Source organism: Oryza sativa, chromosome 2, assembly GCF_034140825.1.
Source record: "Oryza sativa Japonica Group chromosome 2, ASM3414082v1".
Lineage (NCBI taxonomy): Eukaryota > Viridiplantae > Streptophyta > Magnoliopsida > Poales > Poaceae > Oryza > Oryza sativa.
The window spans coordinates 14,335,526-14,352,044 of NC_089036.1; the positions used below are offsets into that span (position 1 = coordinate 14,335,526).

The window sequence follows — 16,519 nt, forward strand, 5'->3', positions numbered from 1 at the left end:
ACGGAGGTCGTATGCAGATTCGGCGGCCGTTTGAAGTCAGCAGTGTAGCAGATGGCCGAATTGGATTCTGGCATTTGGAGGACTCGAACTTGATATCTTATTGTTCTTCTATGATGTGATCAACGGATGTATCCGTAGTAACCATGGTCACATTAGCCACGGCTCATCATCTCGTCGTGAATCCCCTCCGCCTCCGCAATCCGCGGCGGCACCACACCTCCCTCCCGTCCCGCACCTCCTCCTAGATCACCGCCACCGATCCCGCGTCCTCCACCGTAGCCGAATCCCCTTCGCCGCGCCCATCGTTGGATCGAGCGCTGTCGTCATATCCACCTCCACCGCTGTCCAGTCTGCCGCCCCACATCCCCGTCCCCGGCGTTTCTCCACCTCGCACTCCACGCTGCATCGCCTGCCGTCGACGCTCGTCGCCGTCGTGCCCCGCCATCGCCTGCCGACGGCCTCCAGCACCTACCTCCGCCTGTCTCCTCGCCTCCCGCCCCCTCGCTCTCCCCCAAACGCCACCGCCTCCATCCACGCCACGCAGTCGATCCCCGCTCTGCTCTCCTGCGTGCCCCCCTATGCGTGCGCACTCTTCCTGCCGTGTGATCTCCGTCACGCCGCCACAGAGAATCACCGTCGCCTCCCACCACGTCAAGGCAGGGGTCGAGCAGGCCGGCAGGCCATGGACGGCTGTGCCCAACGCTCTTGACATGTACTACATTGCTTCGTGCCATTGCTCCCGTAGTGCTCGATCAAATGCCTTTAGTTTTTTTCCCCCAAAAAGTTAGGCAAAAATTCAGTTCAGCCTAGACATTCATGCAGCCCCAAAAGTTCACCATTATTTAATTATTTCAATTTTCAATCATGCTATAAAAACCATAATGTTAGTCATACTCTACCATACTGCTAGCAAGTAAAAACAGCACCTACACTGACTCACCTTAATGACAATGACAATTAGATTTAATGGTGGTTGCAGAATTATCACCCCACTTACATGGTCAGGTTGTGACGAAATATCATACATACATCTGGTCAGTATAACACTATATCCTACCATTTATCCCTTGTTCTGCATTTTTGTTGTAGATGGACCTTTCTGTGCAATTAATTAAAGGCACTCAACTTTTGTACTATGATCTCTGAACAAAGAAATTTTGTGAAGGGGGAAGTCTTTCTGAAATTGACCATCTGGAAAAAAAGGTTCTGACATTGCTTTCTATGATCAACAGTCAATTGTTACTAAATTGCAGGGCCTAACCTTTGTATGTGCTATGAGTCAATCCAATGAAGGCATAAATTTTTAATTATCGTTGTCCAATTCTGGTGTTGCCTTGAATTGTGGGAGAGGTACTACTAACGTGCATATGACCAGGTGTCCTATACATTGTAGATGAGATCATTTTGTGAAAAATTAAAACCATCTCATTATGGTAGTGTCTGAGTTGTGAAGTTGCTGATGAAACATCCAAACTGAATGAAGTTTTTTTTGCTGTAAGTGTGATTACTGTATTTAGGAGGTCAGTGGTAATTTATTTTTTAAACTCTCTCGCTGATTTGGTTTCATTTCATTTAGGTAGATAATGTGCTAAATTTATTACAAATCAAAATTCTACCTTGCCCATCACCATCGTTCTCCATCATGATCGACCTTCTCTCCAGTCTCTCCAAGGTGAGTTACGCAAACCTTCTCTTGTGTCAATTTTATTCAGTTATGTATTATTTTTTGCTGATTAAAAAGGATGTGGCTGCATGTTTTGATTATTTTTTTGCTGTTGCAGTAGACAAACCACAGCTTTGCTGTTGCAGAAGGCAAACCACAGCTCGTGTCCCTAGCGCAAGCGGGGAATGAGATCTCTCATGAGAGTTTGAAGCGTGAAGGCTGTTTTTCTTGCGGGTTTCTTGTGTGAGATTGGGGTTTCATGTCTGTATGTGTGTATTTGTGTGGACATCTAACTTTCTGGTGTTGTGCAGACCTAAGTATCTTGGATCCGCTTGTGATCGAAGGTCTTGACTACTCTCTTTTGATCCATAGTATTGTGTCAAATAAATTTGATATGTAGCTTTGGTGTCCTTAAATGGCTTGGTTATTTTATAACTGTAGTGGTGGCAGCTTCGAAATTTGCATTGCTCATGTAGACAGGGGACAAATTATTTTTTTTGGCATGTGCTCTTTTGCTTGGAGTATTGTGTGCCTATATAGCTGATTGAGCTATGTTTAGAAGCACTGAACAAGAATCATTACAGAATAGGGGCACTGAATAAAATGTCTCTTCTCCGCATGACCCTGATTCTTATTTCCTTATTTTTGGGATCGGTTTTATCATTCATATATTCAAGCATATAGGTGCAATGGTGAAGTTGATTTGATTCTCTGTTATTGCTTAGTGTCTTCTATATATTATGGTATTAAGAAATCCATTTCAGTACATGCACCATGTTTTTGTCTTAATTTTCTGCTGTGCAGTTTACCCATCTACCTTTCTGGTAGCTCTTTCACGTCATGATCCCCACATCATAATCTATATATTTCAGTTATAGTTAGAGAGGAAAAGTCGAATTTGTTATGAGCTTATGAGGATTTAATTGATACCAAAAATTGATTTTTGTAGAGTTGCATTTAAAATATGAAGAAGTTACTTGCAATGGATAACAATGGTAGGGATTCCGCCTCAAGATCGTTGAAAAGATCATGTCCGACTTTCATCCACCCAGACATAGTCATAGTCATTGCTTGATTGAGATATTTTTTCCTCCTAATTTTACAAATACCTCCCTTAGGTCCTTTTGCCGATATAACTAATCTAATTGATACCAAGTTGACAAACAAGCGTGCCGCTGTTAACCAAAATGAAATCAATGTTCCAAAAGACCGTGACAACTGTGAACAGATCAGTAAGAACGATAAGATTCAGACAGCCTCAACAATTGGATTTGGTAGCCTACTCATAATGTTTATATTTTTTAATATGATATATTTGTAAGGCTAACACCAACATTACGATTCTATGGTACATGCAATGAAAATGTGTGTTCTGTCATGACGCCCGTGCATCTACCATCTACAGAGTCTACTTTTCCTCCCTGCCGCTACAGTGGCATCTTCAACCTCCAGCCGGCTGGAGACAGAGCCCGATGCCGCCATTGCCGTCGATTTCCCCTCCAAATCCGGTCTCCTCTCTCGTGTTATTTCAAAATTAGTTGAGGGGAAATATTCCTCTTATCCTCCTCTATCCTTTCCCCCAAGAATCGGACTTTATCCCGAAGAATCAACGCGGAATCTAGCTCGATTCGTGTTTATCTCTCCAAACCAAACCCTAGAAAATCCCGGCTCCGATTCTCTCGTTGTTGGATCGATCTCTCTCCCATGGCTATAAATAGAGTCCCCTCCCTCTCCTCTTTCGGCTGGCACCTCTACCTCTCTCCACCGTCGCTTGTAGCGTCGTCGCCGCGTTCGTCTTCTCTGTCCACCGCCGGCAGCCGCTCCAGCCGCCCCTAGCAGTCGCCTCGTCCCCAACCTGTGCCGCCACCTCCCTCGGCATCGCAGCACCGAGGAGAAGCCCGTCCACCCCTCCGTTGCCGCTGCTCGTCGCCGGAAAGTCGCCGTCGTCGTCGTCCCGACTTCGCCGCCGTTCGGAGCTCGTCGCTGGTCGTCTTCCATCGTCGTTCGTCGTCGTGCCGCCCCTTGGTGAGTTTGTCTCGTCATCCCCTTCGCGTAGATGCCCTCGGTTGGTCCGGCCGAGTCCTCTAGCGCCGGTGGCCGTGTGGTCCAGTGCCTTGTTCCGGTGATGATGTCATAAAGCCCTTTTCTTTTCTGAAATAAATCGTTAATCCTTTTCTGTATAAGGCTAAAATCAGTTTAATCTTGTAAAATTCGTAACTAATTCAGATGAACTCGGAATGAGGCCGTTCAAGTCTCTAAATTCATCTAAAATCATGATCTATTTGGTTTTTATTAGTCTTTTTCCTCGTTTTGCGTGTTAGCTTGTCGTTTTCGTCGTTGCGAAGGTTCGTGAGTGCGTCGGAAGTGTTCAAGAAGACTAATTGAAGACCGATTATTGCAAAGCAAGTCACATAGATCCCAAACACAATCCTTTGACCATGTTGATCCTATATTTAAATTCTCTATTTATTTCAACTGTGTATTTATTTTTCGAATGTCACCGGGTGGTGTGAACCTATTCCTTTGTTATGGCCAGTTTGCATTGATTATCCTATTCCTTGATACCTTGGATAACAAATTGATTAGTTTGAACCTTATATATTAGTTTGGTTCAGCTAAAAGCTATATATATATATATATATATATATATATATATATATATATATATATATATATATATATATATATATATATATATATAATTGCTTAGCTATGCTTAGAAACATTAGCTCATTAATGGGATGGATCATTCTACATTATTATTTATGGTTATATTTAATGGTAGCTCACGAAGGTTAATCGTGTTATGATAATTAATTGATAATTAAAACTTGTCAATGGTGGGTTGTGAGCACATGGTTTTGAAGATCGTACTCATAACAATTAAGGACCGGTTCGCGAGCACGACCTTCAGGAAAAGAGGAGATTGGGCCAAGAAAGATAGAACTTTTCCTGTTTCGGCCCGAAAAGGAAAAGAGGAATTTTAATTACTTTTCCAATTAAATTAATCACTGAAATGATCTTTGAATTGTTAAAAATACTTCCAATGCTCAAATAATTTCAAGAAAAATCCTGAAAATACTTGGACACTCGAAGTACTTAACAAGATTATAATTAGACCATTTAATGATTAATTTAATATGTGGATAATTACTGAAATGTTGTTTGTAAGATTAAAATTAGGAATTGAGCTCCGAAAAATCCAAGAAAATTCCAGAGAGTATAATTAACCATGGAGAATTTAATAAAAATTAAATCCAGCCATGCTTTATATTTAGGAAATTTTATTTCCCACATTTAACTTCTTGTAAATTAGTGAACATTTAATATAAATTCTAATAATAATTTATTAAATAATTTATAAATCCTAAAACAAAAATCAGGATGTGACAGTGGTATAAATGATCACAGTAGAACTAGTAAGAACAAGCCGGTCCCAAATAAGATATGTGGTAAGTACGTAGGGTGCTTGATTAGAAGTCAAAATGTTCGGTCCTTAATGACCTAGACGGGGCTACTTGCATCAGGGGAAACCAACCTCCCATCATCGCCCTATCACCCGTCCAAGTCCAACATATTTCATCAACCATTATTTTGTGTAAGTGCTCAAGTTTTATGCCCAATAATGCAAGTTGTCTATATACCACAATTAACAACATTGTCCATCCCTATAGTTCTATTAGCACTAAGCATGGCTAAGCATTAATGAATAAGACATCCCAAGTAATCCCGACTAGTGGTAATAGGGTATAAGGATAGCAATATCACAAGAACTAAATGCATAAATAGGTTCTACCCATACACCATAAACCGACAATATTAATATCTAGGCAATGCATGCATATATATATATATATATACGTATAGATTGCAAACAAATCATTTTTAGAGAAAGCATAGGTTCTATATGCTTAGGTGCTTGCCTTGCTGCTGAGGGTAGTCACTATCCTCCTCTGGATATGGCTCGTTACTCTCCGTATTCTCTGAATCTACCGAAAAGAAGCAATATGCGAATAAGAGCCAAATAAACATGCACATGCAAAATGATCAATAAATTATGAAATAAATACAGTGGGTAGATCATATTTTAACTTGAATTTAGATGAAAGAATCACAAGATTATCACTTATGGTTTGGGAGATATGAAAATGACAAGCTCTAAGGTGCTGAAAATGGCAGTTCTGTAAATATTAATGTTTCCTTTAGTACATTACAAGAAACATGCATTTCAAACCAAGATTTCATAATAATGATTATTTTTAGAGTAAAGTACATCACTCACAGGTTCTAAGAAAAAATATTTCATAGCTATATGTGTTGTCATTATTCATATATGGGTTTTACAAGTTAAAATCATGGGAATGCTAAATAAAGTCCTAAACAAGATTTAAGAGGTAGTTTTACCAAAAACTTCACAATAGCAAAGATTACTAAAATATAAGCTCAACAAAATTGGTTTGCAATTTTAGCTTTTACCAATAATTTCTTACGAAATTATTAAGAGCTAGACCACACAAGGGAGACATATAGCTATTTATATTTTTACTGGGAAAACCAGTACAAAAGTTGGTCATTTTTATGAATCTATAGGAATTTGGTTCACTGAATTCGGAGTTCATATGAATTAGTTATGGATTTTTAAAGTTCATACTCATTCAGCTCAATAGCTATCTCAGAAATCGATTTCTAGTTTCACTCCCCTTTTCTCCAACTTCCACCGGATTTCGCTCACATGGCAACAGCCTGGACGTAGGGTTGTGCGAGGCTAAGGCCTCGGGCTGATGGCAAGAGACGGAGCAAGGCCTCGGGCTGACGGCAAGAGACGTTGCCTAGGGCTGCTTCAACCGAAATCAAAAGAGATGAACTCGGGGTGAGTTGCAGCTACCTTCTAGCTACAGCAATGGAGTGGATGTAACACCCTGAAAATTCAAGACAATCAAAATCACTAGAATTTTGAACTTTTTAAAATTTTTGCATCATGCTGGATGTTATGGTTGCTTTTGCTTGCCAAACTATAAATTGTCACAATGGAAAATTAAACTAAAGTTATACAACTAAGTAATAATTATAATAATAAGATATTTATTATGAACCCTATAAATATTTACGCACAAGAAAACAAAGCCATAAAAAGGGAAGGTTAATTACTAATTTAATTTATGGATCAAATATTAAATACTTGAACATGTGATGCGTGCCATGAAATATAAACACTTAGGAAATGATAATCGTTCAAATAAATGGAACTCTATCTATAGAATAGTTTTACTGGGAAAAAATAATTAGATATTATATAATTTGAATTGAATCACAAATGCTAAATTATAGAAATCCATGTGGTGGTAAAACCAATCCAAGAAGATAAACCAATATGTGTGAAAACAGATAAATACCAAAATCCCAAATATAGGAAATTATAGAATCTTTAATAAACCTTAAATATTGGACAGTATTAAATTTTGGGCAAATTCACATTGAACACTTAATACGGTCACCCAAATGCTTAGGAGTAAATAAAAAATTAATTTGCAACTTTTCTCAATTTATAAATCAACCAAAGCCTTAAAAGTAAGAAAATAGGAAAACTCAGAAAAATATATAATAATAATAAGGATATGTTCAATATTAAATTTGAATATAAATTTTGATGGAATAACATAGATTTTGTGTGAAACACATTGTAACAAAATAGGTGGCAATAGTCCATTTTCTAAATTAGAAAAAACATCTAATAAAATCCAAATAAATCGGCTAGCACTGTTCATTGCCCCCTAGGTGCTCAACCCTGTCCCATCGCCGCCCTCCCCCTGCCCGCGCTGCGCCTAGCCTTGCCCTGCCTTGCCGTGTCGCGCCTAGCCCTGCCGCGCCGCTGCCTTGCGCCCCGCGCCGCCGCACCCCATCGTGTCGCCGTCGCCGTCGCTCAGACGTGCCGCGCGCCGTTGCTTCGCTCTGCGCGCGCTGCCGCGCCCCCTCGCGTCCCATCGTGTCACGCGCCGTCGCCGTCTCCGATCGCGTCGCCTGGAGCCCCACCCCTCCGCGCGTCACGTCGCCGTCGCCATCACGTCGTCATCATCACCGCGCCGCGTGCCGTCACCATCGCCGTCCCGTCGCCACTGCCGCGCCGAGCGCCGTCCTATCGCCGCGCCGCGCTCCATCGCAACGCCGTCACCCTTGATCCCCGCGCCACTGCTGCGCTATCGCGTCACCGCCGTCGCCATCACCGCCTCGAGCCCCGCCCGCGCCGCGCACTGTTGTCGTCGCGCTCGCCATCCCAACGCCGCGCGTCACCATCGCCCCGAGCCCCGCGTCGCCGCGCCATCCCGTCGACGTTTAAAGCCGGCCACCCCTCCCCCGAGCCCTATAAATACCCCCCCTTTCCCTTCCCTCCCCACGCCATTCCCCCCATCTTCTCCCCTTTTTGCTCTTTCTTCCCCTCCACCGACGCCGCATTCCGCCGCCGCGCCGCCGCTGCCATGCCCCGGCGTCTCGCCGCCGCCACGCCGCACCCCGCCGCCGTGTCCTCGCCGCCGTCGCCGCCGGTCCAGTAAGCCCTCCCGCCTCCCTTCGTCGCCGGTAGCCGCGCCGCTCGGCCGTGAGAGAGAGAGAGAGAGGAGAAAACAGAGAAAGCAGAGAGAGAAAAGAGAATAGAGAAGAGAGGTTAGAGTGGGCCCCACGTGATTAGTAAATAGTAATCCCCTTCTTAATCTTTATTAGTTAAGTCTATTACATGTAGGTCCGGGTCGTTAAAAATCTAGTTATGGAGAGTTTATAGTTTCGAGTCTATGACAAGCGGGCCCTACCGGGTTTAATGGCCGGTTTGACCCTAGTCAAAGGAGTTAGGCCCACCTGTCATTTGCCCGTATGGATTCCTTTAGAAAGAAAAGTAAAATAAAAGAAAAGAAATAGGAAGACCCCACCTGTCAGTCACTATAGCTTGTGGATAAGGTTGTATTATAAATAAATGAATTAGGAACAGTACCATTTCGTAATTATTAGAATTAATTCAAATTTGAATCTTTACACTAGCATAACTTATTCATTTTAGCTCTGATTTGAGTGAAACTTGAACCTAAATTCATCTAAATTCATAAGCTTTCCAATGGTATATAATTCACTATTTATTTGATAAAATATATTTATAATTATTAAATAATTAATATCAAGATGATGCATAATAGTTAACTTAAAAATGTGCTAATAAATAAAATTGATATTGTACTGTAAAGTAGATGTCAAATAATTGTCTTTAACACGCTTTCTCACTGTAAAACCTATGTAAACTAATTAGGAGCATTGTTTCAAATTAATTAAAGCATAGGAAATACTAGTGCCATTTATTAATATATGTCAATATATAATTATACTCGTGACGTCCAAATTGTATAAATAATGTTTAGCCTCATACTTTGCGACTAAAAGTTGAACACACATAGATGAGTCTTTAACTTGTTTATGAGAGATAATAACAGAGCTAGTGTGACTAAAATCACCCGCACGAAATTAATTAACGGCATTTCCTATACAGTAGTATATGTGTAGGTTGGAAATCGACCCTTAAGTTGTATAGACGGTAACTCACTCATAAATCCACTTAAAATCACATGTACTGTGTAGCTCGTAGGAAATAGCAACTATTCAAATAAATGATTCAATATTAAGATATTGTGCACACACCTATACTGTACATCCCATTATAGCTATACGGTATAGTATTAATTTGCTTGTTGCATATATTAAATTAGAGGGACTATATGACAAACATGAATATTAGATAAATACTAGTTATAAATCTTGATCTCATATAATTATAGTTCAATTGTAAATTAGGATTATTCATTGTAAAATTATGTGATGGGATAATCTGTAACCATAATATGATTAACCTAAACAACTCTAACATACAAAGCATGGATAATTATTAACCTTTTCTAATTTATTGTGACAAGTAAAATATTTTCATAATTAAAGCAAAGCCTCCATCAATAAAATAATAATACAAATGGTTCCCTGCGATTAATTGCTTGATCCCAAATCCATCCGACGACAACAGAACCTCTAGTATATGACCATTTTATTTAGATCGATGCATGTGTAGCCATAATCCTTCCATAGCCTTTAGCTAGACTAAACCACATATTAGCCAGATATGTATCTCATTTATACTACGTTGGCTAGCTCCTAAATAGACCACCATGACAACAGAAAGATTAAGAAACTTTAGCCCTTAGCATGTTGGAATCCATCAGCAAGCGCGAATAAAATGAGCAACCCTAGGTTCGACCTCATCAAATATATTTTGTTTGTGCATATTTGAATGTTGCTTGAATATTGGTTTTTCTCGCGTATTATAGAAATTGTGTATCGGTCAGTTGTAAGGCAACATCTACAACTTCCAGGAGGTGAAGGTTGAACAATAATTATATCAAGAATAAGGACTATCATGCGCAGGCAAGTCATCACTATTCTTTGAACATGTTGATCCCAATTGCGAAATTATTTTATTTACAAATAAAATTGCATGCAATGATGAACATCCTACTTGTGATTATGCCATGCCTTGATTATTGTTTACCCCTTATTCCTTCGTAACCATGTTTACGTATGAGTCCCTAGTCAATTATGACAATTGCTTAGAAGTGCTATTCTAGAATCATGCATACCCATATTTATCAAATGCTATATGCTTGGGCAATTACCTTTGGGAAGGTAATTGAGATGCGGCATGTGGAGACATGAGCGCCACACTGCCATGATGTTGATGACATGATTTGTGAAAGGAGAAATAAAACTAAACAACCGTTTTCGACTGGGGCGGACGGAGGATTTGGGTGGTATCTGGAAAAGGCTAGTACTGTCCCCGGTCAATTAAGGACCGAGCCATGAAGTTAAGCATGAAACGACCCCCGTACAACCGTACTTCTCGAATGGGTATAGACCTAGCGGATTAGATAGCCGAGCGGAGGCAGTATCCCTGCATAGATGGTTCACCCCTGAGTGAGGTAGGTGCGCTACTGTGGGACAGCCGTTGAGGTAGGGCCGAGAGGCGTGCCCTACATCGGTGTCGCCATTGGTAGGATTGCCATGAGTGTGTGAGAGAGAGAACTTAACTTGAACCATAATTTAATATGTGTGTGAGACTTCTCTTTCCCGGGAGCGCCAGAACTCCTCTCACTGCTAGAAACATGGACGCCTAGAGTGCATGAGGATTTAAGTTCATGGAGCGGGTACTGCCAATGCGAGGTTATCGAAAAGCTTTGCCGTGACGCGTCTCATGTGTTGGGACGAGGCTCATGTGTTGGGTAGTCGCGGAGTGCGGGTAAAGTGTACATCCACTGCAGTGTGAGTAAACCAAATCTATTCGAATAGCCGTGCTCGCGGTTATTGAGCACTGGGACATGTATTACACTTGGCTAGACTCTAAATTCTTAACTTGTGTGGGATGGGATATTGCATGATGATTTTTATGCTGATGGAGCCACTTCCTGAGAGGAGGGAAGGTGGACGTCCTCAGAAAACCATGACGACTCAATGGCGGGAAGCTATCCTTGGGATCACAATGGATGGTGGACAGAACCGTCATTGTTTAATGTGAACACTGGTACTAAAATTTGATCAGTCTATGCTAGGTCTTAGGCTTATGAAAAGAATTGCAAAACTTGCTTTGCGCAAAAGAACCGTGGCTATTCCTTGAAATACCCTCTATCATATGCATTGTTGTTGTGGTGGCTTGCTGAGTACGGTTGGTACTCACTCTTGCTATTTATACATCTTTTAGGAGAGTGTTGAAGAGAAGCCCTTGTCGGTACGCTTGCGTATCCAACAAGATGATCGGAGTGCGGTCTGGTTCTAGGTCTCGTTCCCCAGTCGACTGCCTGTGGCATGTTAACCGGGCCCTTATATTATTTGGTCTTCCGCTGCTGTTATCTGATAGTTGACGGGCTACCTGGCCCTAATGTAAGTATTTAACTCTTTTAGCCTGAATTCATTCGTGATATGTTGTGATTCAACTATGTATGTGTGTACCAACTACTGATCCAGGGATTGGTACGGATAAACACAGAAGATTTCCGATTTCCAAAATCGGGGGTCTACAGTGGACAACGTTATGCTATAGATGTTCAACATGGAGGGAATTCAAAAGAGGCACCATGGATGAAAAGGAAGCTCACCAAATGGAGGAAAACAAAATGCTGCTGTTGCTGCCCTGTAGGCTGAAACCACCACTCTCTTATTCCTTCTCGATCTCTCTCAACTCTCCATGCATGTGCAAGATGTTGGGATGGATGGAAAGCTTGGATGATGGGGATTGTTGTGGTCTAACATGCATGGATTGATCTTGGGCTATTGGATGGGGTTTGGGGAGGAGAAGTTAGATGTGAACTCAGCTTGAGGAGGAAAAGAAAGAACAGGCAGTGAAAATGAAAGGGAATCCTTTCGAAAAAAAATGAATGGGGAGGAAGAAGAAGGGGTTTTCTCTGCCCCCCTTAAGTTCTGAGGTGGGAGCACGCCCATGGGTGTGTTGTGGGGTTTAAGAGGCACCCAAGGTCAGTGACAAGTGGACCCAAGACATGGCTGTCTATGAGGGTGAGAGAGGTGGGTGAAAAACTGAGTATAGATTCGTTCTTTCAATTTCCAGGATTTATTTTCTTTCCCTCTCATGGTAAATTCGATTTGTCTAGGTAAAACTTGTTCAAAAATTCAGGAATATGGTGTGGTGATAGGTGTTGGTTTATAGGTTCCATTTTTCAAAGTTTCACACATAAATTCCAAGTATTTTAAATCTGGTGAAAAGATGAAATTAGTTAGGCTGAAAGTTATATTGAAATTTCAGGAGGTCAAAACGGAGAGCTAAAATTCCACAAAATTTATATTTGTTGGTGATAAATAAACAAGTATTTGAATAAATTATTAAACATGTATACTTCTATTCAAGTTGTTGTTCAAGTAGAAGTGGTTTCAATTTTACCGTTTAGAGTTAATTTTGTTATCGCATACGATCAATTTGCAATATAGTAAATATGTAATCTAAAAGACAACAAATGCACTTCTAAATACCTGGTTATGAATGTAGGGTTGTTCGAATCTCTCTGGACCGAGTCGCATCTATGTTTAGACCAAGGCAACCGATAGTTGAGCCGATTCCGTAGATAACCATGGGACAACATTTGCCTATTCCACAGCAACAGTGTTGACGGTCCTTAAGTCATAATATTTGACCGTCAATGCCTGCATATAATGGAATAAAATGTGGAAACCAACATAGTGGTAGGGATTATTACTAATCAATTCCACTAGTGTTGGTGAAATATGTGTATGCAGGGATTTTAAGAAGAAAACACACCCGGCATGCAAAGAAACACACCTCCAGCCAATCAGGCGCGAGCACACGGATTGGAGGGCCCACAAATCAGGTGAAACCTCCATGGAACAGGCCATAACTGCCATAACCGTCATCAGGGCCCACCAGTCAGTGTCCCTACCAAAGGAGAGGCCAGGAGGCGGGGACCAGGGTTCAGCCGAACCACCACAGCCTCCTCTCATCCTGGCCCTCCACGTGTACGTTGTTGATGCCTTCCCAATGACGGTTGAGGGCGTTTTGGACAATTCCCATAGCTGTAACCATCATATGGAGGCTATAAATAGAGCTCTCCTTCACACTTCACAACACACAACTTTGAGCTGAATTACAAGAGGCTCTATTGTATCTTTTGTACATTAGAATAAGGTAGAGAGTGAGGGGAACCCAAAAACTCTCCTCCCGGCCCCTCCTTCGGCCAGGGGGTTGCTTATTGGGCCTCCAACAACCTGGACTATGTTTTGGCCTAATTCTAAATGGTTTTTATTGACTTATTGGGCCTCTAATCCGTGTAAACGCGTCCTGAATGCGCGGAGGTGCATTTTGTCATATGACGGATGTGTTTTCTCCTCAAATTACCTGCATACACATATTTCACCAACACTAGTGGAAATGATTAGTAATAATACCTACCACTAAGTTGGATACCATGTTTTATTTCATTATATGTAGGTATTGACGGTTAGATATTATGATTTAAGGACCGTCAACAACACCCCCACACTTAACCTTTGCTCGTCTAGAGTGAAGGCTATGGACTCTACAATAGAGTTATGACTTCCTTACTAACAATCATGCAAACAAATTATTCAAAGTCATACCTGTACTTGAGGATCTTTGTAGTGTCTACTATGCAATCTTGAACAATTGAGAAATGGAACAATCTTGACTTAAGTCACCCTAACTTTTCATGAAGAACAACTTGGGGTTTTTTCTCAAGTAACACAAAATTATAACTTCGGTTTGCTCCTCAATTTATTCTCTTGATCACTCAAGGTGTATGATTCCCCACAAAGGCATATGATTGTGCCTTTTCTTTTCCTACCATCTAATAAGGCTTATGTGGAGCTCAGAGTATGGAAAAGAGAAGAGCATTACTTGCATCACATATATTGCAAAGTCAAATAAAGGATCCATGGAAATACTAGTCATACTTTCTAGTCAAGAATGTGCATGTATATGTGTGTGGTAAATTTGTGAGTGGAAAAAGGAAAATAAAAATAACTCCTTTTTGTATACCTCCTCCTCCATTTATTCTCTTTTGAAATTTGGGAGAATGCATGGCTATCTCTTTTTTTTCTTTTCTTTCTTTCTTTTTTTTTTCATCATCATGCTCCATACTTGTATGAGCATTTTTTTCTTTCTTTTTCATAGCCATGCCTCTCTCTCTATCTCTCTTTTTGAAAGAACTTTGGAGGAAGATGCATAAATGACATGGAGTATTTATTTTGTGGACTATGGATGAAATGAATGACAAATGAGCAATGCTAACTTCCAGTGTAGAAGTCAAGCATTGGTGGGTGTATTTGGAGTGTATGTGATCTTGACCATGAAAGTATGAAAAGCATTTCACTAGGGTCACAAAACTTGACAACGCTCAATGTAATGACAAGCAGCGTATGTAGCAAGCTAATCATGAATGATCAACCTATGGCTCTAGTGGGAATAAAAATATCAATGAGGAGTTTAGCATCATTATATGTTTTTTTTTCTTTTTATAAAATTCCCAAGTGTGCCACATGAAGAGCAGGATTTCTATCATCAGACTATATTTCATTCATTAATTACCTAGATAACATGGGGTCCCTATTGGATATGTCACCACAAGCAACAAGTAATGAGCAAAGAATAATAGGCATGCATGTTATTTTCAGGGAGACCATAAACTCTAATTGTACCATCTCTAGCTTGAGTTTAATTATCTTCGATATTTTAGAATTGATAATCAAATTAAACTCAAGATAGAATGGATTTCCAAAGGAAAAATTGTGCAAACCTGCGCTCTGTATAAAACAGAGGACGATTCACGATAGAGGTGGTTCAGCCGAACTGGAGGTTCAACTGACCCCTCATTGGGTTTGACTACATCAATTCCCCTTGTGTGGTTTGTCATGGCTCATCACTTCTAGGGTGATCTTGCTTTGGTTATAGCGTTGATGTGCAAGATCACCCCCACACTTGTCTTTTGTCACGCTCAGAAATTCACTAGTAATTTCCGAACTAATTTGTGCATAGATTCCTCGTCCAGGAATCAGCCGAGGTACACAAACTGATAATTTAATATACAAATCTATCATAATAATAACGTTACATACTTACAAACCAAAAGAAAAACAACAGCGGAATAACAGTCTAGCGATGGCTTCAGCTCCACTCCCACAGGCAGCTCAACTGGGGTATAAGCCAAATGTCTTCTCCTTCTGGATCCTTTTTCTTCAACTGAGGTTGATTGATTATTGCAAGGTGAGCATATGACATACTCAACAAGCCACACAACAAATATGCAAATGCACAAGGATACCAAAGGATGGCATAATATAGGCTCATTTGCAAAAGCAGCATTTAGCAAATATTTAAGAATAGTAAAACAGTAGAGTAATCATCAATTTTAATCAACACTGAACAGCACACCCATGCTGCTCAGGCCCAACCATTCTGAACAACCAAACCCGGCTGCACAGATCTAACTCCAAACCAGGAGGTAAACAAATTATTACCAATTATAGCATTAATAATTATTGTGAGAGGTATGAGACTAATCACGAAAAAGACTGCTTAACCCGCCCATAACCGCGGGCACGGCTATTCGAATAGTTTTACTCTGGCCAGAGGTGTACCACTGTACCCACAAGACACAGCTCCACGACATGTTACCATGCGCCTCAATACCACCACGGTATCTCGGAAAGGAACTGTGACAGTACCCCTCGCACAACACAACTCACCATAGTGCACCATTCCTGGATCATAATCACCCCCTCAAAAAAAAAAAACAGAGGCATGGACTCCCCAGCGACCCCCACGGACTTCTCGCCGCTTCTCAGTCTGGTGCCCCGTAATGAACCATGCTATACAAAAGGTAAAGCCATTGCCCACGCTGGCTTGTGGTTGGCACGGTTAATGTCTCACAACAGTAGCTTGTGAACCGATCCTTAATTGTCATGACCACGACCTTCAAAACCATATGCTCACAACCCACCATTAATCAGGTTTTAGTTATTAATTAATTATCATAGCACGATTGACCATCGTGAGCTACCATTAAATATAACCATAAGAAATAATGTAATATGATTCATCCCATTAATGAGTTAATGTTTCTAAGCATGGCTAAGCAATTATATATATATAGCATTTAGCTGAACCAAACCAATATATAAGGTTCTAGCTAATCAAATTATAACCCATAGGAAAATAAAGTCATCTTCGGCCATTAATTAATTGGGAAAGGCTCACCACCCGATGCTATTCTAAAATAATGCATAAATTGAAATAAAACA

At 40.8% G+C, this 16,519-nt stretch overlaps 2 long non-coding RNA genes across 5 annotated transcripts; both read left to right on the forward strand.

Annotated features, from left to right (window-relative positions):
* The first annotated feature begins 124 nt into the window (after window positions 1-124).
* On the forward strand, window positions 125-2,098 carry LOC107279925 (uncharacterized). 3 transcript variants are annotated; one of them, XR_010739074.1, is made up of 5 exons: window positions 125-712; window positions 980-1,034; window positions 1,254-1,494; window positions 1,577-1,672; window positions 1,782-2,098. It is a non-coding gene; the product is annotated as an uncharacterized lncRNA (long non-coding RNA). The 3 variants fall into 3 exon arrangements; XR_010739075.1 differs by lacking the exon at window positions 980-1,034 and adding an exon at window positions 1,090-1,203 and having other exon boundaries at window positions 564-712; window positions 1,394-1,494; XR_010739076.1 differs by having other exon boundaries at window positions 568-712; window positions 1,394-1,494.
* Window positions 2,099-3,051: 953 nt separating this feature from the next.
* Window positions 3,052-13,520, forward strand: LOC107279897 (uncharacterized). Of its 2 annotated transcripts, none has more exons than XR_010739077.1 (4): window positions 3,052-3,688; window positions 10,015-10,111; window positions 11,439-11,617; window positions 11,702-13,520. It is a non-coding gene; the product is annotated as an uncharacterized lncRNA (long non-coding RNA). The 2 variants fall into 2 exon arrangements; XR_010739078.1 differs by lacking the exon at window positions 11,702-13,520 and adding an exon at window positions 6,406-6,533 and having other exon boundaries at window positions 3,209-3,688; window positions 11,439-11,673.
* Window positions 13,521-16,519: the final 2,999 nt, after the last annotated feature.